Here is a 24,690-nt window from a genome sequence, read left to right on the forward strand (position 1 = left end):
TCCCTCATCCTGCAACTCCTGTTTCAACCTCCTCCCCAAAATCCATAAACCTGGCTATGGATTTAACCCATGGTCTCAGCTTGTTCCTGCCCCACTGAACTTGTATCTGCACACCTCCACTCAGTTTTATTCCTCCCCCCACCCTGGTTCAGTCTTTTCCTACCTACATCCATGACACTTCACACGTTCTAGAACTTTTCAATGATTTCAAGTTCCCTGGCCCCGATCACCTTACTTTCACTATGGATGTACAGTCCCTATACACCTTCATCCCCCCCACCAGGAAGGCCTCAAATCTCTCCGTTTCTTTTTGGACACCAGACCCAATCAGGTCCACTCCACAACCACTCTCCTCCACTTAGCGGAACTTATTCTTAATAATTTCTTCTTCAGCTCCTCCCACTTCCTTCAAACAAAAGGTGTAGCCATGGGCACTCGCATGGGTCCCAGCTAGGCCTGCCTGTTTGCCAGCTCCATGGAACTCCCTTGTCCTATGCGATTCCCTTGTCCATTCCTTCCTCCCCACTGATCTCCCTCTTGGCACTTATCCTTGCAAGTGGAACAAGTGCTACACCTGCCACTACACGTCCTCCGTCACTACCATTCAGAGCCCCAAACAGACCTTCCAGGTGAAGCGACACTTCATTTGTGAGTCTGTTGGGGTCATCTACTGTATCCATGCTTACAGTGTGGCATCCTTTATATTTGGGGGACGCAACGCAGATTGGGAGACCGCTTCGCCAAGTACCTATGCTCCATCCGTCCGAAAAAATGGGGATCTCCCAGTGACCATTCATTTTATTTCCACTTCCCATTCCCATTCCAACCTGTCAGTCTATGGCCTCCTCTACTGTTGCGATGAGGCCACACTCAGGTTGGAGGAGCAACACCTGATATTCCGTCGGGGTAGCTTCCAACCTGATGGCATGAACATCAATTTCTCGAACTTCAGGTAAAGCCTCACCACCATCCCCCCATCTCCTTCACCACCCCAATCTCTTTTCTCTCTCTTCACCTTATTCCTTGCCTGCCTATCACCTCCATCTCGTATTCCTCCCCCTTTTCTTTCTTCCATGGCTTTCTATCCTCTCCTATCAGATTCCCCCTTCTGCAGCCCTGTATCTCTTCCACCAATCAACTTCCCAGCTCTAAACTTCACCCCTCCCCCTCTCCCAGTTTCATGTATCACCTTCTGGTTTTTCCTCCCCTCCTCTCTCTTTCTTACTCTGACTCCTCGTCTTTTATTCCAGTCCTGAAGAAGGGTTTCAGTCCAGAACATCAACTGTTCTCTTTTCCATAGATGGTGCCTGAGTTCCTCCAACATTTTGTGTGTGTTGCTGGAATTATGCATTGCAGGTATATAATCTGGTGACAGCCTCATTGACTGCTATGTAGTTATTGTTCAAAAAAAGCAGTAATTGATTTTGTGTTTTGATAACTGAATGTTTTAACTTCTATGGGAAAGACTGCAATGCCATTGTGAAGCTGCTACCAGAACAGCTCATTAAAGAATCGAGGCTGTCTCAAAAGTGCCCGCTGCTTATTCATAGATTGACCTTTGGCTGCATACAAATACCTAACCCATGGTAATGGGAAATATTTGAATATTTTATTTAAAGGGACTCTTGAATTTAAATGTAAGTTGGTATGCATGGGAACACAATTTGTTTCAGTTATTTCTGGAATATTTTAATATTTCCTCAGATGGGGCTGGGATGCTTGGTAAATGGAGAAAATAATCATGAAAGCCAATGCAGTTGCTATCTCACTTAACCTGTTCATTAAGGAGCTGGGTAAACATGTTGTTAAAGATAGGACTTATTTAAATAAGGAGCATGAGCAAATACTGCAATCTCAAGTGATGGGGAGAATTGAATCAGCTTTATCCCTAAGTGTCTGCTAGTAGATCACTCAAAGAGGAAGAAAGGCTGTTTTCCCTGTTTACTTGTGACTTTGAAACAAAACTTTATCCAAGGATATAAAATATCACCTAAAGACATATAATCTGTTGGATCAGGAGAAGGAGTGGCCAGTCTTACTGCAGTCTCAGCCTGTGCTGCTTTTATCAGCTAATTAGAATATTTCCTTATGTTTTGATTTAAATTAAAAGAATACATTTTTGACATGATACTGTCTCTGCCTGTGCCTTTCTCTTCCTGTGTGCACAATATGGATGCACGGTTCATTTCCCACCACTGTCTGTATGTTCTCGCTGTGACCACATGAGTTTCCTCTGGGTCTCCAGACTCATGCCACAGTCTAGAGCTGTACTGGTTAGTAGGTTAATTGGTCAGTGTAAATTGTCCCTTGATTGGACTGGGGTTAAATCGGGCATTACTGAGTGGCGTGGCTTGAAGGGTTGGAAAGGCCTACTCAGCACTGTAGCTCAGTAAGTAAATAAATTTAGTAGCTGCCATCTCATGTTAATCAAGACTGGCACTGCAACACAGCTAGGAGAGCTGATGCCTCAGGCTAGGTAAAATCTTGACTTCCAGAGATGTTTATGTGGAATCTGCATATTCTGTTTTCAACTGTGTGGATTTCCTCAGGATGTTCATGCCAAAGATATCTAGGTCAGTAAGTTAATTGGCAATTGTGAATTAACCAGGTGTAAATTACCTCTGGGGTAGGCTGCAGGTGGAGTTGGTGGGAATGTTCAGAGAATCAGAAGGGACAATATGATAGGGTAATTGATGGTTGAAGAGGACTTGATGAACCAATGGGCCTGTTTCCATGCTATATGACTTGATGGTGTCCATGCAATGATCTACTGAAGCCCAAGTCCAATTTCTCTCCTTTTATTGGACAAGAATGGCAGCATACCATGACAGAATGATGCAACACTCATGAAAGCATTCAAGCAATTACTTTGTTGTTTTATTAGATCTTCAACAATAGTCAGCCCAGGACTGTGTCAACATCAATCATAATTTACAAACCATTTTGAACATAAATGAAATGGATGAAGGACTCCCATACATAACCCTACATGGCTTCAACAGTCCAAAGCCAGTTAAGTAAATTTTTGAAGTGTAGGCACTTGCTATATAGGAAACATCACAGCCAATTATTATGTACTAGGGTCACCAAAGGTCTCTTAGTATATCTATCTGGGGAGGTTAATATTAGATAGAACACATTGCAGTGCGCCTTTCCCAAACAATGTTGTCAGATCTTTTGCATTCACTTGAAAGGGCAAGTACAGACAAAGTTTAATGTTGCATTTGAAAGTTATCAACTCTTGGCAGCCGGGTGCTACTCAAAAAATTGTAAACCTGGCTTTTCTGAAGTCTCTGGAATTATTTTTGTTCCCAGTTATGGAAGTACTATTAAGCTGGATGGAAAATGTGCATGCTTCTGCTGGGAATACCTAACACTTTGTTAGGTAATTTCAATAGAGACATTGCGGTGGGTGTTGGACTTGATTTATATTGGAGTCGTTCAAAAGGATATGAAACAGGACAGTTGAGGAATGGGAAGGGCAATATTTACTGCCCATTAAGTTTATGATGTATATTTTAGGAGTAGCCATTTTGCAGGGCTGCTGAGAATAGCCCAGATTGATAAGAAGCTACTCATGGTTTCAAAATTATCCACTCATCTTAGTTACTATTTTCAATGGTGAATTCACAAGTTAGCCAGAGGTTTGAAATTGATTTTTAAGACCTTGACATGGATATGAACACATAACCTTTGATTTGCTATACTGTACTCTGAAACACATCTGGCTTTCATGTTCATATCTTGCTTTAGGAAGCCACTGAATCAAAGTGATTTCATCCAAGAAGGAGCAGTGAGAGAAAAAAAGAATGGATGCAGAAAGTAGTTCTGCATTAAAGGGTTCAAATGGACCGGTTATTTTCAGCAAAGAGCCGCTACACAACAAGATTAACCTAACAGCGTTCTTCAACTCTGTCACATCAAAGGTTTGAGAGTACTCTAAACATTGTTGTTTGTCACAAAACAAAACCTTTGGCTCGACTTGGTTTTAAATTGATTTAATGATAAAAATACATATTTGCTTTTTTTAAAAAGTCTTTGTGTGGAACATTGCAGAATGCCAATTCCTTTTTGTTCCCTGGAGTCCCTTTGAGCCAGATTCTCACATGAAAAGTGGTTGGCTTGTAATATAATGGACACAATCAGTTTGCAGATTGCTACAACTTTGTGAGTATCGCAATGATTTGAAGGTGAAATTTCTTTGAGGTCAGTATGAAAGGCCCATGCACACAGTAAATGGGAGAATCTCCCATGCTGGATGTGTACTTCTGATTGTGGCTGCGTGTATATAAATTTAAACTCTTCATTGGTAATGTAGTGGAACCTTTATTTCAGAAAGGCTGCACTCCATTAGTTCAACTGTGACATAAGTGGAGAAAAGTGAAGCAATTTTAAATATTTGGTACTGCATTCTGCTGACATGGCTGAAGCCTTCATTGTCTGAGGGTCTGATAACGGGTATTTCTAATGGAGTATAGTGGCCATTAAAAATCAATCATTTCGCTGGTGCTGTATTAATAGTAGTTCAGCAAAGGATGAAATTTGTAATTTCACTTACTTACACCTGATTAGCTTTCCGGGGTAACATTAATTACACACATTGGCAGTGAACAAAATGGACTCATTCCAACAGCTAACTACAAGCTACTACAAGAGGGAAGACCTAGAGAATTATCCAAGACGGATATCTGAACAGCTATGGCTCTGTGTGAACCCATTGTCAGTGGTCTTCAATACCCAGGGAGGCTAGGTAAGGCTGTCAGAAAACTTACGAGTGAAACTGCTTGTTAATTCATTGGTAACCAATTTATTATCAGCAATGCATTGTTTGCATGCCATTCTAACCAATTATTCCACACTAAAGTACACTGAAGTCATAGAAAGTCATACAAAAAACAGCCAAGGGCAGGGTTTGCGGCTCAATATTCCAAGATACAGATGCTAAAGGTGTAACAGAGGTACAGCTAAGCAAGGAGTGGGTGTAGCCTTTTTTGATTAGGAGGAAGAAACAGCATTTTTAGGGGTAACATACTTGGGGATTAACCAGAAAGGCCAGATAGATAGAACCTAGAGGGGGGAAAAGGGAGTGTCCCTCTAGTGGGTTTGTACTATAGATATCACTCTATATCCCCTCCCCCACCCACCATCATTAGTCAGTGGGAACTTGAGGATTAGGTCTGTGGAGAAATTTCTCACACAGTTGTAAGAATACCGGGGTTGTATTAGTGGGAGATTTTAATTTCTCTTATATTGATTGAGCCATCCAGAGCATTAAGGTTCTGAATGGTGTGGAATTTGTGAAATGTGTCCAAGAAGATTTTCTTAGTCAATACTCAGTATGGTGCAAAAGTGAATCTCTTTAGTGAACAAGGCAAGGCGGCAGTAACTAAAGTGGCAGTCATAAAGCACTTTGGTTCTAGTGACCATAATTCTATTAGTTTTAAGGTAGTGATGAAAAAGGATAAGATAGATCCACAGATTACGGTCCTAATTGGAACAGGTCTAGTATTGAGGAAATTAGACAGGATCTTGCAGAGGTTAAGGGCGAGTCTGGTTGAAAGGAAAAGCAGAGAAATGCAAGTAGGAGGTTTTAGCAATCTGATTGCAAGTGTCTAGGAGCAGCAAGTTCCTTTCAGGGTGAAGGGTAAACCTGACAAGTTATGAATCCTTGGCTAACAAGAGATATTGAGACTCTGTTCAAAGAAAATATGGATTTAGGAGGTCAAGTTTGAGCAAATCACTTCATGATAAAGATAGAGTACCCTTAAGAGTGAAATCAGGAAGGCAAAGAGAGGGCAGGAGATGCATCTGGTAAAGTTAAGGAAAATCCCAAAAAATCCCATAGCTGTAAACAGTCACTATGGAAACTATGAGTCAGATTAGAGATCAGGAAGGCTGCAGTAAATGGCTAGAATTCTTACAGAGGAGAAAAATCATGGTTGATAAAGAGATAAAGAAAACAAATGGTAAACACAAGTTTTGCAGATGTTGGAAATCTTGAGAAACACACACTTCAGCATCTATGGATTGGAATAAACAGTCAATGTTTTGTCCCAAAACTCTCACCAGCCCATCACTCCTTCCTTCTTCCCTTTCTTCCATGGTACACTGTTTTTTCCTATTAGTTTCCTTCTTCAGCACTTTACTACTATTTTTCCCCCTTCCCACCCAGTTCCATCCATTATCTGCTAACTTGTCCTCCTTCCAATCCCTCCTCCATCTTCTTATTCTGACTTTTGCCCCCTTTCTTTCCAATTCCAATGAATGGTCTAGACCCAAAACATTGACTGTTTATTCCCCATCATTTTCCCCTTGATTTGCTGAGTTCCTCCAGCATTTTGTGGGGAAAAAGTGAACATGCTTTGGAAAACATTCATATTATCAAGGAAGATTTGCAACTTTTCAGTGAATAAGGTGGATAAATCCGTAGGACCTGACCCTGTGCATCCTTGGACTTTGTGGGAGGCTAGAAAGAAAGTTGTACAAAGATATTTGATTTATTTTTGCCCACTGATACTATTCTAAATAACAGGGAAGTGGCTAATGCATAGAATAAGCTGGTAGAAGAAGTACTTGAAGCTGGCATATTGATATATAAGAAGCTTTTAGATATGTACATAGAGTGGCAGAGCTTAGAGGGATATGGGCAAAAACAGCATATTAGGACTAGCTGGGTACTTTTGTCTCCATGGGTTCATGGGGCCAAAAGGCCCATATCAATACTATACTGCTCTATGACTCCATGACTCAAAAGAAAGAAAAATAAAATGCAGTTGATTGTGTTAGTTACAGGGCAAAGTGCAGTTCAGGCAGACAACTATAACACAAGGTCCATGGTGGTAGATTAAGAAATTCAGCTATCATCCTGAGCATGTAACAGGTCCCTACAAGAGTCTTATAACAGCAGGACAGAAACTGGACTTAAACCTGATGCTGCATATTCTCAAACTTTTGTATCTTCTGAGGCATATGTAATTGGCCTTCCAGTAAGTGTCCATTTGATTTAATCTTTGTCTAACACTTCATTGTTAGGCTACAAGGAAAATAAATAAAGATACTATGTGTGTAGCTAATTACATCTCTGGAGTCAAATTCACCATTGCCAAGATTGGCAGTAAACATGACTTGACAGACCTTAAGCATCTGACAGGGCATTTTAGCTCATCATGTATAGTCTCCATTCTCAGTCACCAGTAATGATTTTCTGAAGACCATCTTCATCTTCTCAATGGACTTGGGGAAGGGTAAATTTAAGTTGTCTATGTAATTGCTCCATGAAGACCTTGCTCTCCCTCACATTTTAACCTGGTCTTCTGTGTCAGCACAAAGGATTCCAGAGGACCAGCACATTTTTTCCCTCAAAATGTGTTGGTCTACTATAGATGACATCATATAAATTTGCCAAAAATTTCAAACAAAAAATTTCAAATTTCTGAGACTTTCCTGCCAGTAACCAATGTTCCATCTATTGCTTATGCAAACTCCATGCAGATGTCCATCAGTTGTGAATTTAGTATGAAACTCCTCTTTCTCTTCCAATCTAATTGCCCTACCCACCAAGCCCCTACACCTAAAACCCTATCTACTATGCCACTTTAAGGATTTATGGATCTGTATTCCCATATCCCTCAGTTCTACCACTCTGCACAGTACCTTACTGTTCACTGTGCAAGTCCTTTCCTGGTTTGTCCGCCCAAAGTGCAATACCTTACACTTGTCTGCATTAAATTCCATCTGCCTTTTTTCACCTTATGCTTTCAGCTGGTCCGGATCACATCCAAACTTTGATAGCTGTCCACAATACCCCCAATCTTGGCGTCATCCGCAAACTTGCTGATCCAATTTACCATATTATCATCCAGATCATTGATATAGATGACAAACAACAATTACCCCTGTGGCACGCCACTGGTCACAGGCCTTCAGTCAGAGAGGCAATCATGAACTATCACTCTCTGCCAATGTCTAACCCAGATTACTCCCTTCAAATGATTGAACCTCTTCGACCAACCTCCCATGCAAGATCTTGTGAAAGGCCTTGCTAAAGTCCATGTAGGCAACATCCACTGCCTTGCTTTTGTCGACTTTCCTGATAACTTCCTCAGAAAAATTCTGCAAGGTTGTTTAGACATGACCTGCCATGCATAAAACCATGTTGACTATCCCTCATCAGTCCCTAGCTATTGAAATACTTATATATCTGGGCCCTTAGAAGATGTTCCAATAACCTTCCCGTTATTGAAATCAGGCTCACTGGCTTAAAATTTCCTGACTTATTCTTCAACACTGAAACAACATTAGCCATCCTCCACTCTGCTTGCAATTCACCTGTGACTAAAGGGATTTTAGATCTCTCTCCTTGGGCCCTGCAAATTATGCCCTAGCCTCTCACAAGGTCCAAGGGGGCACATCATCAAGCCCTGGGGATTTGTCTGCCCTAATCTGCCTCATGACAGCAAATACTTCCTCCTCTGTAATCTGTTTACGGTCCATGATCTCACTGCTGCTTTGCCACACTACTATAGACTCTGTGTCCATCTCACCAATAAATACAGATGCTAAGAAATCCATTTAAGATCACCCGCATCATTTTGGCTCCATGCATAAGTAACTACTCTGATCTTCAGGAGGACCAATTCTGTCACTTGCTATCCTTTTCCTCTTAGTACATCTCTAGAAGCCCTTGGGTTTCTCCTTCGCCTTGTCTGTGAGAGCAACCACATGCCTTCTTTTAATCATTATGAGAATCTGGTTTAATATCACTGGCCTGTGGCATGAAATTTGTTGTTTGTGGCAGTAGCACAGTGTAATACATAGTTATAATAAAAAAACCTATAAATTACAATTAGATACATACATAAATTTAAATAAGTAGTTCAAAAAAATAGTGAAGTAGTGCATATAGATTCATTGCCCAATCGGAAATCTGATGATGGAAGGGAAGAACTTGTTCCTAAAATGTTGAATGTGTGTCTTCAGGCTCCTGTACCTCCAACTTGATGGTAGAAATGAGAAGAAGGTATGTCCTGGGTAATTGGGGTCCTTAATGATGGGTGCAGTCTTTCTGAGGTATCACCTTTTGAAGATGTGCTCGATGCCGGGGAGACTAGTGCTCATGATGAAGCTGCCTGAGTCTGCAACTTTCTGCAGCTCCTTCTGATCATGTGCAGTGGTCCTCTATACAAGACAGTGATACAACTATTTTGAATGTACTCCATGGAACTTTTGTAGAAACTTACTGGAGTCTTTGGTGATATACCAAGTCTCCGCAAACTCCTATTGAAATGTAACTGCTGTCATGTCTTATTTGTAATTGCATCAATATGTTAGGCCCAGGATGGATCTTCAGAGGTGTTGTCACCCAGGAACTTGAGATTGCACACTCTTTCCACTGCTGATGCCTGAGGACTGGTGTCTGTTCTCTTGACTTCCCCTTCATGAAACCCACAATCAGTTCTTTGGTCATACTGACTTTCACTGCAAGGTCTTTGTTGCGACACCATTCAACCAGCCAATCTATCTCACTCTTGTATGCTTCCTCATCACCATCTGAAATTCTGTCAACAACAGTTTTGCCATTAGTAAATTTATAGATTATGTTTCAGCTATGCCTAGCTACACTAGCTACTAGCTATGCCTATGCCTAGCTATGTTTCAGCTATGTCTAGCTGCGTGTAGAGAGAGTAGAGCAGTGGGCTAAGCACAATTCCTTGAGGTGTGCCAGTGTTGATTGTCAGTAAGGAAGACATGTTATTTTTGATCCGCACTGACTGTGATCTCCCAATGAAAAAAATCAAGCATCTAGTTGCAGAGGGAGGTACAGAGTCCCGGGTTTGAGGTGTTCCCACTTACCAAGCACACCTTTGCCAGAAAACAACCTGTCCTAATTCACATTTGCCACATCCTTCTGATGCCATCAAAATTGATCTTTCTCCAATTTTCAATCTCAACCAGCCAGGCCTATCCTTCTCCAGAATTATCTTGAAACTAATGGAATTATAATCACTAGATATAAAGTGCTGACCTACACTCTCTTCGGTCACCTACCCTGTCTCATTCCCTAACAGGGGACTCTCAAACTGGGACCTCTTTATTTTGATTAAAGAATATTTCCTGAATATATTTGACAAATGCTGTTCTATCTAACCTTTTTAAAGCATGGGAGTCCAGACGAATATGTGGAAAGTTAAAATTACATACTATCACAACCTGATACATCTTCCAACTGTCTGCAATCTCTCTACAAATTTGTACCTCTGAATCCTGATGACTATTGGTCTATAGTGTCATCCCATTTACATGGTCATCCTGTTTGTATTCTTCAGTTCCACCGGTGTAGCCTCTGTAGAGAAGCTTTCCAATCTGTCCTATCTGAGCACTGCCATGACATTTTCCCTGACAGTAATGCCACCATGCATTATTGTAGATGGCTTTTAGATGTTGCTAATATGCCTGCCTCAACCACTACTTTAAGTGGGCAATTTCAAATATATAGTACCCTTTGCATGAAGAAGCTACCCCTGATGTCCCTTTCAAATCTATCGCCTCTGATCTTAAACATATCCTGTTGTTTTTAGCAACCCACCCCCTAGGATGAAAGATTATATGCTTTCACACCGTCTATATCCTCAATTTCCTTTGTTCCAGTGAATAAAGTCCTAGTACACTATCTCACCTTGTAACTTAGGCCACAAGTCCAAGCAACAACTTGGTAATCTTCTGGAAGAGAGGGGAATTGGGGTGAGACCAGTGATAAAATTCATGCTAATCTCATGCTTTGTGGATTTACTGCACAATCTACCAATAGTACCAAAAATAGTACAAGGACTGGACCCGAGGAGAAAGGATGGAGTCCAGGTAAGAAGAAATAAGTTTGGTGAGGCAAGAATGGGCAGTCTTGCTTGTGGATTTTGGCCAGGAGATAGAAGTGAGCTGTGTGGGCAGAGACATTGTAAGGTTGGAAGCCACACAGGACAAATGTGGTTTATGACTGTCTGGAAGATCATGCCCTAATGTTCAATGGTGGGGTCATATTCCGAAGGATGGTCCGAGGAAGTATCACAGAACTGATGTTTGGTTTCTGTAAGACTGAGTTTAGTTCACTAGAGCACAATAACATCGCCCCTGTCTACAGATTTGGTGATGCTATCAGGGCTGTTTTTAAGTGAGTGGCGTGCATGAGAAGGCAGTAGGAAAGTCAAGATGGTTAATGGCATGTTGGAGGTTAGCAGTAAATAGGTCTAGAGAGGGTAATTAGCCCAGGGGGATATTTCAAGATGAATTGGAATACTGAAGATAGGTAAGAAGGGCCACAATTTGGATTGAAGGCAGCTTTACAAGAGTCATTAGTCTCCTTCCCAGTTCTGGCAAAGACTCTCTGACCTGGAATGTTGACTCTTTTTCATTTCCCCACAGATGCTGCCTGACCTGCTGAATATTTCCAACATTTTTCATTTATATTTTAGATTCCCAGCAAAAGCAGTTTTTGTTTTGATTTTCAATCCAATTATTGTTACTGCAGCAGCTGTGGACAGTGACAGCACCATTCGGAAAGAATCATCTGTGAATATACAGTATCTTCATTCAGTTAAAGACCATGAACATAAACCTCCAAGAGCCCGTGCCATGGAAGTGGTATTCTTTCCATCTCATTCCAATAACAGTTGATAATATCAAGGGAAAGCTCAAGGAAATTCAGTGCTTTTCCTTTGAAAATTGATAATTGCATTTGAAATTCAAAAGTACTTGAGATAATTATGCCTCCTATCACTTGGGATGGATTTAGGATTGTTCTCTTGCAGTGCTGGGGGATCAAATGGCCCAGATTTTTTGGGTCAATTGTATCAATATTGCTGGTTCTGAAGTTACTCTCAGGTAAATGTATTAATGTATAATACATTTCACAGCTGCCAGGGTCAAGCTGCATCAGGCTGTACCCTTAAAATTGAGAGAACAATCTAGAATTGTTCATTCAAAACTCCTCAATGAAGTAATTCTCATTTTATATTATTGAGGTGACTCGCAATCCCATCACCAAGGCAACATTAATTTTCTTGTTGCTCAGACGACTCTTAAATCCTCCGTTACCAAGGCAACTTTCATTCTATTACCAATGCAGTTCTCATCTCTATGTTGCTCAATTGTTGTTAAACACAGAACACGGACTTCTTTCATTTAGTTTATTCAAGTGAAGTGGACATCGTCAGTACTCTCAGCATGTTTTTGCCCAGTCCCAGCTACCCCTGAGTATATGATAGTGAGTGGCTTTCACAGACTGCTGTGGTTTAGTTTGATAATGTTATTCCCACGGTTTGTTAGATATGGAGTTTTGGGCTTTTGGCCCAATGCAGTTAAATGGCAGTAGCATTATAAGTCATGATGTTCAGCTGTGACAACTTAGATATCTTTATGCACCTTCTCACTTTGCTATCAAAGGTTTCTTGCTAATTTGCTATAGTGCATCTTGCTAGTGCCAACAATTGTCATATTATAGTAATGATGGAGATATTGAATGTTTAAGTTGCTGAAGGAGGAGCAATTCAGATAAATTATTTTATCTTGGATGGTGTTTGCCTTCCCATTGTGGAGCTCTGGTCAGTCAACAGAGCTGTATATATTCCATAACTCTCTGGCTACGCCTGAAGATGGAAGAAAGTTGCATCCTGCAGGGTTTCTTGTCTCTGATATGCTCTTGTAACCCTGGTATTTATGTGACTGGAGCAACAAAGCTCTGTGTCAATGCTATCTCTCAGGATGTTGATAGTGGATTGTAACACAGTTAAGTATCAAATGGAAGTGGATAGACTCTTGTTAGAGGTGGTCACTCTCTGACATTCCACTCCAGCAACCACAGCCATCTTACTTTGTGCAAAATATAAACCGAGCTTCTCAATAATTCCCAGCCCATTTAATTCCACATTTTTCAAATGCTGCCATGATGACCAGGCTCTCTCACTTCTGAAATGTATGCTCCATTGTCCTTGCTTGGACAACGTTCAAAATGGGACATGAAATAATATGGTCCAAATGAAACCTAAGTCCTGGATTAGTGAGCAGGAGCCTGACAGCCCTGTTAAAGACACTTTCCATCACCACATGCAGACCTAGAGGATCAGGTTTTTACCTTTTTTAAAAAAAAAAGAATTGTTGATAGGCGATGCTCAAAGAACTGTTCCCTCTTCAGTGAATGTTACAGTATGGCAATGCAATGGTTTAATTACTGAATTAACAGCTGGAGTTCTGGTCGAAATTTGAATGAAATAAAATAAAATGAAAATAAATGTAGAATTTTAATGTAAAACTAGTCTCAGTTATGCTGCCGTGGAAATACTGCTTCTCTAATGTTTATATGGAAAAGACAACTGCTATCCTTAACCAAGCTGGCATACATGTCTGTTCAGAACCACCAAAATGGTAAAGTCTTAACTATCTCCTGAGCTCAGGGATAAATGATAATAAACGATATATGGTGAACATAAGGGGGACTGCAGATGCTGGAAATCTGGGTCAACATGCACAAAATCCTGAAGGAGCTCAGCAGGTCAAGCGATGCCTCTGGAGGAAATGACCAATCAACATTAGATTTGGAAAGGTAGAGGGCGGAAGGTAGAATAAAAAGGAGGATGAAAGGGTTGGAGCAGGAGCTAGCAGGTGGGAGGGGAGAAGGGTAAAAGGAGGGGAAAAATGTGAACAGCTAGGAGATGATAGATGGGGAAGGCAAAGAGCTGAAGAGGGAATCTGACAGATGAAGACAGTAGACCATAGGAATCAGGACGGGAACCAGAGGGAGGAAGGTGAAGGTGATAGGCATGTAAGTACCAGTAACCACCCTCTTTCTGTTTTCCCTTATTCCTGTGGCCTCAATTCTGTTTCTTTCCTCTCCCCCAACCTCATCACTTGCCACCAATACAAGAGAATTACCTGAGAGATGACACTGTTTAATGGTCTTGGTGTGAATGTGATTTGGGCCGTTCTGGGAGAAGATTTCTCTGAATTACATTCTTGGATGGTGCTGCATTGCAATACATTCATTGCAAACATTTGAGGAATGTATTCCAATGGCTATCACTGCTTCGATCAGATAACATTGTCCTTTTAACCAAATTCGAAAAATGGTGTCATTTTTCTAGATTTAAGTCTAATTTATTCTCACTTTTCTTCATATGAAACAAATTTTAGGTAAGAATTCAGTACAGTAGTGCCTGACAATTTTGTTACTGAGTTATGATAATCATAATAAATAAATTGCTGCTTGCCACAGGGCTCTTAAAATACCTCCCACTTTCTTTGCTCCACTGCAAAGATCACAATGCTCTCTCACAACATTGTGGAACTTCCAACCGGGAAACATAGGTCTTACAAGTCAGTGTGCAAGATGCTGTATATCATCTACTTGTGAACAGCTTTCAGTGTTACCTTTAATATTGAAGGCTGAATCTTGGTTTATATTCCAAATTTTGTTTGATAATTGCTTCTGTAACATCCCTCAGGATGTTTACAGCATTAAAGACACCATTTATTGTTGTTGCCGTAATTGATTAAATAAGGAATGGATTTTTTCCTCTGAAGGATAAGCTACATATTATTTTGAAGTGCCATCCATTAGACTTCCCTCTGTATTTGGATAATACTGATAAACATTTTCACTTTTGGAAGCAATTCCTGACAAAAAAACCTGACGAGAAACATCATCACGGGTTTCTCTCCACTCTTTCACACTTACTCAGTGTGAGTTTGCCAATGTTAACTCTACACTGTATTTAGACTGCTTTGTTAAACTTTGTAACAACATCTCTTTATTGTTAGGTGGATGCAGGCCAGAGAACAGAGATGTAATGCAATAATATAGTGCAGATCTGAATCTATCAATTATCTTTTAAACACAAGAAATGGCTGCCAGATGACAATTCAAAAAAATCATAAGAATTTAAAATAAGTCCACTATAGTGTTTAAGAAGTTACCTGGCACTGACGGTGCTTTATTCACTGGAGGACCACCACCTTGTAGCATTGCCAGAATCCTTCTCTAATTATCTGTTGCTTTCTTTGCATGATGCTGACAGGCTGTATAGCAAAAAAAAAGCTGAATTATCCAGCTGTTTCTTCTTTCCATGTAATAAAAGATTATTAGTGTCTAATTTAGCAAGAAATGAACTGTGCATTTAGTTTTCAGAATGAACTTGATGTAGTCCAATTATTCACACCTCCTTCCAACCTCCGGCTCATCCACATCTAATTAATTTCAGAGAAGTTCCAAGAACTTTTTAGTTAGTTAATTATGCTTGCTTTTCTGTCAAAGAGTAGTGTCTGGTTCAGATTTACTGATATCACGAGAGGATCAAAACATCAATGCTGGAATTTACTTTTGTTTTTGGTGTTTTTTAGCCAGGATTTAAGCAATGGTGGATTGATTGACATTGAGATTCCAACTAGTTGTTTTGTTTGGGTAGGAGGCGCATTAGGATAACAGTATTAGAATTGACAGAGACAGCATATGAAACGACACTGATCACTGGTGAAGGAGGAAATGTAATTTGAACCTGAGAAAGCAATGATGCTGGACAATTTCCAAACCCACAAAAGAGCAAGGAACTCAGATTGAAAAAATTCTTGGTCTGTCAGATAGAAGATAATAAATGGAACATTTTACAAGAAAATTCCCTTCTAATGAAACATCAACCAAAGAACTTGTATCATGTAGCATCTTTAAATTAATTAATGTCCAAAGGACTGTCACAGCAGTGTTACCAGACAACATTCTACCATATGCAGATCAGGTCAGTTTTTAAACCTTGACCATATATGAACATTTATATCAGTGTCATTCTCATTTTGAATTACCTACTCATAAGGTATAGTATTTGTACAAAGCAGAATTGAATGTGGACAGTCCTTCAACGTTCTTCCTGTCTCCAAAACTTGCCAATGCTTACGTCCAATTGTCTACCATATCCATTGAACTAAAATATCTGCATTGATCCTGTGACAGGGCATTCTTGGAATCATTGACTTCTGTTGATGATATTATGTTGTCTTGGTTGATGTCCAGAGAATATGTGAACATTCCAGTGGAAGTTTAATCAATTGGAACTATTTGGACGTGAATACGTCAGGGTATACGAAGACATGAGTCCAAGATGAGTGAATATTACATGCACAGTGGATGAATATTATACCACATAGCTCTCTTTCCAATATCTACACATTAAATCATGCTAGTCAGCTCCATGACTTCATTGTCTGCAGCTGTTAATTTCAAGATGGGTGTAGGTACCTTTCTGCACTTTGTCTTTCTTCTGCAGGGGGGAAAGGAAGGGCAGCATAATGGACCAAGCTTATTAACCTAACCTGAAGTACAGTGGTCAGAATCTCAAACAGTTCTCCAAGTTGTTTTATCCAAAGTTCTACATGTATTTTGCTTCTCTTCCAGACATTTCAATTCTATTCTAAAAATTAAGTCTGAATTTCTTTTGAATTTTAGCTCTATGAAGATATGACTTCAGTAACTTCTATATTTGTACTCCCAGATCCTATTTAGGCTATAATTTACAGCATATTGCAGGATTTCTTTTCATTTCTAATGTTCCGCTTAAACAATTCACTCTTAACCCATGACCTCTAGTTGCACTTTTAGCCAACCTCAGCCAAAAGAGCCTGTTTGCATTTACCCTATTTATACCCCTCATAATTTTGTATGCCTCTATCAAACCTTCCTTCAATCTTCTATGTTCTAGGGAATAAAGTTCTAACCTATTCCATCTTTCCTTATTACTCAGGTTCTCCAGTCCCAGCAACATCCTTGTAAATTTTCTCTGTACTCTTTCAATCTATTTAATCTTTCCTGTAGGTAGGTGACCAAAGTTACACACAATACTCTATATTAGGTCTCGCTAATGTCTTATACAGCTTCATCATATACAGTTTGGATACTATGGAGACTGATACCCAAGATGGAGCTGGCTAATTTTACAACTTTCTGTAGCTTCTTTCAGTCCTATGCAGTAGCACCCCACCTCCCATACCAGACAGTGACGGAGCCTGTCAGAATGCTCTCTATGGTACATCTGTAGAGGTTTGAGAGTTTTAGGTGGCAAGCCAAATCTCAAACTCTTATTAAAATATAGCTGCTGGCTTGCCTTGTTTTTTTTAATAGCTGAATTGATATGTTGGGACCAGGTAGATCCTCAGAGATACTGACACCAAGGAACTTAAAAGTGCTTGCTTTCTCCAATTGTGAGCCCTCTATGAGGATTGGTTGTGCATTACCAGATCCCTTTGTTCTACCACACTCCTCAGTGCCCTACCACTCACCATGTAAGATCTACCCTGGTCCTCCCATAGTGCAACAGCTCACAATGGTCTGCATTAAGTTCCATCTGCCATTTTTCCAGCTGGTCCAGATCCTGATGCAAGCTTTGACTGTCTTCCTTACTGTTCACTATGCCCTTAATTTTGGTGTCACGGCAAACTTGCTGATCCAATTAACCACATTATCATCCAGATCATTGATACAGTTGACAAACAACAACAGACCCAGCACCAATCTCTGTGGCACTCCACCAGTCACAAGCCTCCAGTCAAAGGGGCACCATCTACTACCACTACTCTCTGATTTTTTCCGCAAAGCCTATGTCTAATTCAGTTGACTAAATTATCTTGAATGCCAAGTGACTGAACCTTCTTGACCAGCCTCCCGTGCATGATCTTGTCAAACACCTTGCTGAAGTCCATGTAGACAAACATCGGCTACCTTGTCTTTATCCACTTTCCTGGAAACTTCCTTGAAATTCTTAATAAGATTGGTTAGACATGACCTACCACACACAAAGCCATTCTGCTATTCCTGATTAGCCAGTTGGCTATTCCTAATCAGTCCCCATCTATCCAGAATTCTTCTACTTCCCAGGATTCTTAAACTAGAACAAGGACCTCATCCTTTAGCAGCTTGATGGCTTATTTAGCCATTCAATTTCTCTTTTTTTTCCCATTCAAGTGTAGTTATATCATTTAAAATTCCACTTGTTTAAAGTAATCTGTTTGGGTTTAAGTGTCAAAGTAGCTCTGGTTTCTGCATTCAAGAAAAATAAAATGAGAGTTTGAGATGAAACCAGTCAGCCAAGATTACAGCAAATAAAATTCTTTGATCATTGCATTAGCATGCTACAAGCATAGAGTATTGACTTACCTCAAGAGAAGCACTAAAACATTATATAGAATTAAACTAAAATCTTGAAACAACATCTAGCCCCTGTGGAATATTTCCAAAATTTGTAGACTACCTGGGTTATATTCTGAATACTACTTCCATTAGATTTCATTAGAAAGGCTGGTTCTGTTATTGGAATCAAACTGGACACACTGGAGGCTGTGGTGGAACAAAGGATCCTGTGGAAAATCCTGGCAATTCTGGACAATGTTTTCCACCCTCTGCATGCCACCTTAGCTGAACAAAGGAGCACTGTGCTGCTCCAAAGAGCGTTATATGAGGTTGTTCTTACCCTTGGCCATTAGGCTCCATAATGAGTTAACCTACAGCCAGGGAAGAGATGACTCCTCCTGTTAGAATGTTTGTAGTAACTTATTTTTTATTCTTTCCACTTTTTAAAATATTTACATCCATGCAATTATAATGCTTCTGGGACTCTGTAATTTCCTTTGGGATCAATAAAGTATCTATCTATCTGCAAATGTATCTAATTATCTATCCATCTATCATTAAAATTCTGGAGTAATAATTATTTCCCAATATCAAGACCTTAAAGAATTGCTTTACATAATATATGCATTTCTCCTTTTTCCAGCACCCTGTAGTTCCAGGGTGGTTTGATGAAGAATTCGACATCCAACAATTTGCTCACTTCAGCCCTGAGCAAAGTAATCTTCAGATAAATGGACAAGTATCCTTCTATCGTGAATTGATATTCCATTCTACTGATGTTTCTCATGTCTTATCCACTGTCATTTCTTCCAGATGCTTAACTTAAGCCTGACAGGACTGAACACATCAATGTGCTTCCAGTCTTCAAGATAACAGTATTCAAGATAACACCATGCTGTTACCTGCCTTGAACAGTTTCCAAGTATTACCCTGCTGTATTTACTAAGTTGTGTGAAACTAAACACATTTCCTGCTCCAAAAGTGGCCAGGTGTGGTATTATTGGAGATGGATCACAGCAGGTGACTGACCCACTCAATGCTGAATCCCTATAAATATTTGAATGAAACTGCTTGCTTGGAGTATTCAGGAAATGTGACAGTTGAAGGTCAGATCGATGAAGTGGTCAGATTCTCCCTACCACTGCTTGTGGGCCAACAAAAGAAAAATGTTCTCCCTTTGGGCCAAATGAAAGTTCACAAAACAAAATTCAGGTGCTGTAAAAGCAGTAAATGCTGAAAATACACAGCACATTCGGTAGCATCTATAGAATGAGAAACTTTTGGAATTTTGGGTCAAAACCCTGACAAAATGTCAACTCATCTTCTCTTTCTACAGATGTTGCCTGACCTGCTGAGTGTTTCCAGCATTTTCAGTTTTAACTCTCTTAACTCCCCTTATTCAGAACATATCCCAGGAAACCAGTGTCCATCTCTCAACATCTAACACAAATCCAACACTTCAGCCTGCCTGGCTGCAACTAAGTAACAGATTTAAATGTGACTCTCCTATTCATTTCAGCAGGGCCTTTTGGGAAACCTAATCCTTTAGCTCCCTCTCAAACATTACCAGAACTTTCTCTCTCCAACAACATCAGTGTGAGTTACCCACTGCATTTTTCTCTTGATGCCAAACCATGACATTCAGCTACCTCTTCACACTTTCATCTCAGAAGTGCTGAGAAAGTAACAGGTCCATGTCTTTACACATTGGTCTTCATGTGCCTAAAAGCCTACTATTCACTATCATTAATTTCAGTCAATATACAGAGCATGTCAGATTTGAAAAGACACATACAACTGTCATACCATGTGAAACATGTAAATCACTTTCCCATTTCGACATGTCAGTCCACATCTTCCTCTTGTTCAATGATGAGGCTTCTCTCAGGGTGCAGAAGCAACACCTTATATTCTGCCTAGGTAGCCTACAAACTGATGGCATGAATATCAGTTTCCCCTTCCAGTAAAACTAAAGTCCCTCGCCTCTTCTTCTATTCCCTACACTGTCATTTTACCTCTTCTCTTCTGCCTATCACTTCCCCCTGGGTCCTCTCCTCCTTCCTTTTCACATGTAGTCCACTCTCCTCTTCTATCAGATTCCTTCTACTCCAGCCCTATAGCTTTCCCAAGCAACACACATAAAATGCTGGAGAAACTCAGCAGTTCAGGCAGCATCTATGGAAATGAATAAACAGTTGATGTTTTGGGCCGAGGCCCTTTTTCAGGATCTTTCCCACCCACTTGGCTTTTCCCATCAACTTCTACTAGCCTCCTTCCCCTCTCCCCACCTGGCTTTATTCTGGCATCTTCCCCCTTCCTTTTCAGTCCTGAAGAAGGGTCTCAGACTGAAACATTGATCGTTTATTCATTTCCATAGATGCTGCCTGACCTGCTGAGTTCCTCCAGCTTTTTGTGTGTTGTATGTAAACTTCCACCCCAATAGGATTTTATGTGAGGTCCTGAAAGAGGAACAAAAGCAGGGCAAAATGATCAGGCTAATTAAGAGGGATGATGATGATGGGGAGGAGGGAGAGGAGAATTGGAAAAATCCTCCAACTTCTCCTGGGTGATTGAAACTCAGGTTGCCACAAGAATAAGTTTTCATTGAACCCATTCCACAGGCTCAAACCAGTTTGTGTAAAAGAGAATCTCTTGACTTCAAACATTATTTATATCATCAAGTAAATTGTGAATGTGATATCTTGTTCTGCCGAATTAATAAATCACATCTATTTGACAACACAAATGCAATCTGCTTCAAAGTATAAACAGTCAGATTGCTCAAAGTGTGCATTTCACTCATTTGTGGACTCCCAGTTCATTCACCCTGTATAAGACACTAAGGTGCTGTAAATTATAAATTAAACTAATGAGCGTGCCCTAAATGCTTTCCAAAGCCTCTTGTGTCACACCCATTATGAGGAAAATTATACTCACTCATCAGACTAAATCCTAATGAAAGCCTTCCACAATGAAAACATGCCAACTAGAATTTAGATTCCATTTGTTATGGAAGACTCTTTTTAAATGCTGTGTGATTTACAGGAACACACACAAACAATTGACACTCACTTCAGCACTCATGACATCGTTGCCATGTGTGGTGGAACTACTGGGAGCACTGCTAGAGCGCTGGTGGCATTTAAAGGAGCAGGCCCTATACCACAAGAAGATTAATGGATGCTCACTTTTGATACTTTAAATAGCATATGCATTTAAAGGCTGCTTTCTAAGAGAGTGCTGACAGAGTTTTGTGACCTTCTGTGAACAAGCCCAGGATGCCTTCCCTGATGCCCTGAAGAAGGGTCTTGGACTGAAATGTCGACTGTTTATACATTTCCACAGATGCTGCCTGACCTGTGGAGTTCCTCCACCATTTTGTCTGTGTTGCTTTGAATTTTCAGCATCTGCAGAACTTCTCATGTTAATTATTTCCTTGAGCTTCCAGACTTCAGATTATTTCTGTGGGCAATGGATTAATGTGATATATCCCAGAATGCAACTTTAGGGGGATGGCGTCACAGAATCAAACAGCATGGAAACAAGGCTTTAGCTTGTTGAGTCTGTGCTGATCAACTACCACTCATTTACTAGAATCACATTTTAAAAAAATCTTATCCAGAGACATCCTTGAACAGAGACTATCAGGATGAGTGGATGCACATGTTGGAATTTCCAGAAAGGTCAGACATTGATAAATGATTCTCTTGTGACACTTTGGGCTCCCTTTTACAACCCGGAGCCTTTCTCAGAACAGAACAGAGTGTTGTGGTAAGCCAGAAGAGGAAATCTCTCTCAGCCATTGCCTGGTATTCAGTGAGTTTATATGACTATGATTCTCAGGAAATGCATGTTGTTTGTCTTATTTAACCACTCTGAATATCGGACTAGTATTTTGGGGCTAAGAGCCATTCACTTCTTTACCGGCCTCTTCTCCCTCAGCGAATACAGCTAAGGGTTAATATATTGGTTCCAAAGAGACATCCAGGAACCAATTGGAAAGATGCACTGGTGTTCTGGAGGTATGATATTGTTGTCTGCACCATTACATGAACACCCTGATGCAATCTCAAGAAAAGGTTTCCTACCTTATCATTTCTAGTGGCCTTCTGTGTAAGCTTTAGCACCAGAAGGCAATTGACAACCAACTGCAGTAGGGGAATATGCAGAGCAAGTGGCAGAGGAAGAGCTTCTCAATCTTAGGAGTCCCCTTCTAGACATAAAATTGTGACCAATATAATTGTGTTGACGACAAGCTCTCCATTGACTTCACATCTTGACAGAAGGTAGCAACAGCAAAACTGAAAGGTTGCCTTTACTGTCTGTTACCCTGTACCATATAGGCAAGAAGCCTCACCTACGTTTGCTTTTTAGAACTTTAACCCCAATTTATCATGAAACAAACCACAGCCAACTTTTACAAATGTGATCATGACTCACACTTCAATTTCTGCTGAGGGACAGAGTGTCCCTTGCCTTCATACACAATATGAAAAAAGCAATAGGATTTATTTTCATCTTTCCTAACTTCAAAAGGATTCCCTGCCACAATAAAGAATTCAGTCAGCTACTTCATTGTTACAGTCAGTTACCATGGACAGTTTCATCATTAGAAACTATACAAATGAAGATCTCTCAACAGACATGGTGAAATCTCATTCCGGTCATGAATTTATTAAGGACTCTTCCAAAAAACATTATTCAGTCTGCAATAACAGCAGTGGAATTACCAATTATGCCTCTGGTGTCAAATCTGTGACTCAACAGCAACAACTTTGCAAGTGATAGTCATTACTTGTTACCATGGTATATAAAGTGCCTATAAAAAGTATCCACCCCGCCTTAAAAGTTTTCATGTTTTATTGTTTTACAACACTGAATTACAGTGGATTTAATTTGGCTTTTTGGACACTGATCAACAGGAAAGACTCTCTTGTGTCAAAGTGAAAACAAATTTCTACAAATTGGTCTAAATTTATTACAATTATTAAACACAAAATAATTGATTGCATAATTACTCTCCCTCTTTGAGTCAGTACTTAGTAGGTGCACCTTTGACAGCAATTTGACAGGTTACTGTCGATGCAATGCTCCTCAGACAGGATGAAGAGGTCAATACTCCCCAATGCCATTAGGCTTTACAATTCAACTGCCAGGACTTAAGAACTTTTTTTAAAGCTATTATTAATGCTTTTTGAGTTAGTGATTTAGATGCATATCATATTATTACTGAGTTAAGTATTGTATGTAATGAGTTTTTGCTACAACAAGTGTATGGGACATTGGAAAAAAATGTTGAATTTCCCCATGGGGATGAATAAAGTATCTATCTATCTATCTATCTATCTATCTAATTACAGCCTTCGGTCTGTGTGGATAGGTCTCTTTCAGCTTTGGACATCTGGATATTGCATTTTCCCCCATTCTTCTTCACAAAACTACTCAAGCTCCATCAGATTACATGGGGATTGTGAGTAAATAGTCATTTTCAAGTCCAACCACAAATTCTCAATTGGATTGAGATCTGGACTCAGACTTCACCACTCCAAGACATTAACTTTGTTGTTTTTAAGCCACTCCTGTGTAGCTTTGGCTTTAAGCTTGGGACCATTGTCTTGCTGGAAAACAAGTCTTCTGTCAAGTCACTGTTCTCTTGCAGACTGCATCAGGTTTTCCTCCTGGATTTCCCTGTATTTTGCTGCATTTATTTTACCCTCTACCTTCACAAGCCTTCCAGGACCTGCTGCAGTGAAGCATCCCCACAGCATGATGCAACCACCACCATGCTTCATGGTAGGGGCGGTGTGTTTTTGATTATGTGCGGTGTTCGGCTTACACCAAACATAGCATTTAATCTGATGGCCAAAAAGCTCAAATTTTGTTTCATCAGACCATAGAACCTTCTTCCAGCTGACTTCAGAGTCTCTCACATGCCTTCTGGTAAACTCCAGCTGAGATGTTAAGTGAGTTTTTGTCAACAGTGGCTTTCTGTTTGTCATTTTCCCATAAAGTTGCTACTGGTGAAGCATCTAGGCAACAGTTGTTGTATACAGTCTCTCCCATTTCAGGCACTGAAACTTGTAACTCCTCCAGAGCTATCATAGGTCTCTTGGTGGCCTGCCTCACTAATCCCCTTCTTGCACAGTCACTCAGTTTTTGAGGATGACCTGCTCTAGGCAGATTTACAGCTGACCATATTCCTTCTATTTCTTGATGATTGACTTAACTGTACTCTAAGGGAGATTCAGTGATGTAGAAATTTTCTTGTATCCATCTCCTGAGTTGTGCTTTTCAATAACCTTTTTGCAGAGTTGCTTGGAATATTCTTTTGTCTTCATGGTGTAGTTTTTGCAAGGATACTGACTCACCTGCAGTTGAACCTTTTAGATACAGGTGCTTTTTTACTGCTTTTACTGCACACGGTGACCTTTATTTAACTAACAATATGACTTCTAAAACCAATTGGCTGCACCATTGATGATTTGGTGTCTCATATTAAAGGGACTGAATATTTATGCAATCAATTATTTTGT

General features: G+C 40.1%; 1 protein-coding gene across 1 annotated transcript in view; it reads left to right on the forward strand.

Moving 5' to 3' along the window:
- The window catches only part of astn1 (astrotactin 1), a 2,716,024-nt gene that overhangs the window by 49,452 nt on the left and 2,641,882 nt on the right, over positions 1 to 24,690 (forward strand). The window lies entirely within an intron of this gene.

The sequence above is a fragment of the Hemitrygon akajei genome, chromosome 12 (assembly GCF_048418815.1).
Source record: "Hemitrygon akajei chromosome 12, sHemAka1.3, whole genome shotgun sequence".
Lineage (NCBI taxonomy): Eukaryota > Metazoa > Chordata > Chondrichthyes > Myliobatiformes > Dasyatidae > Hemitrygon > Hemitrygon akajei.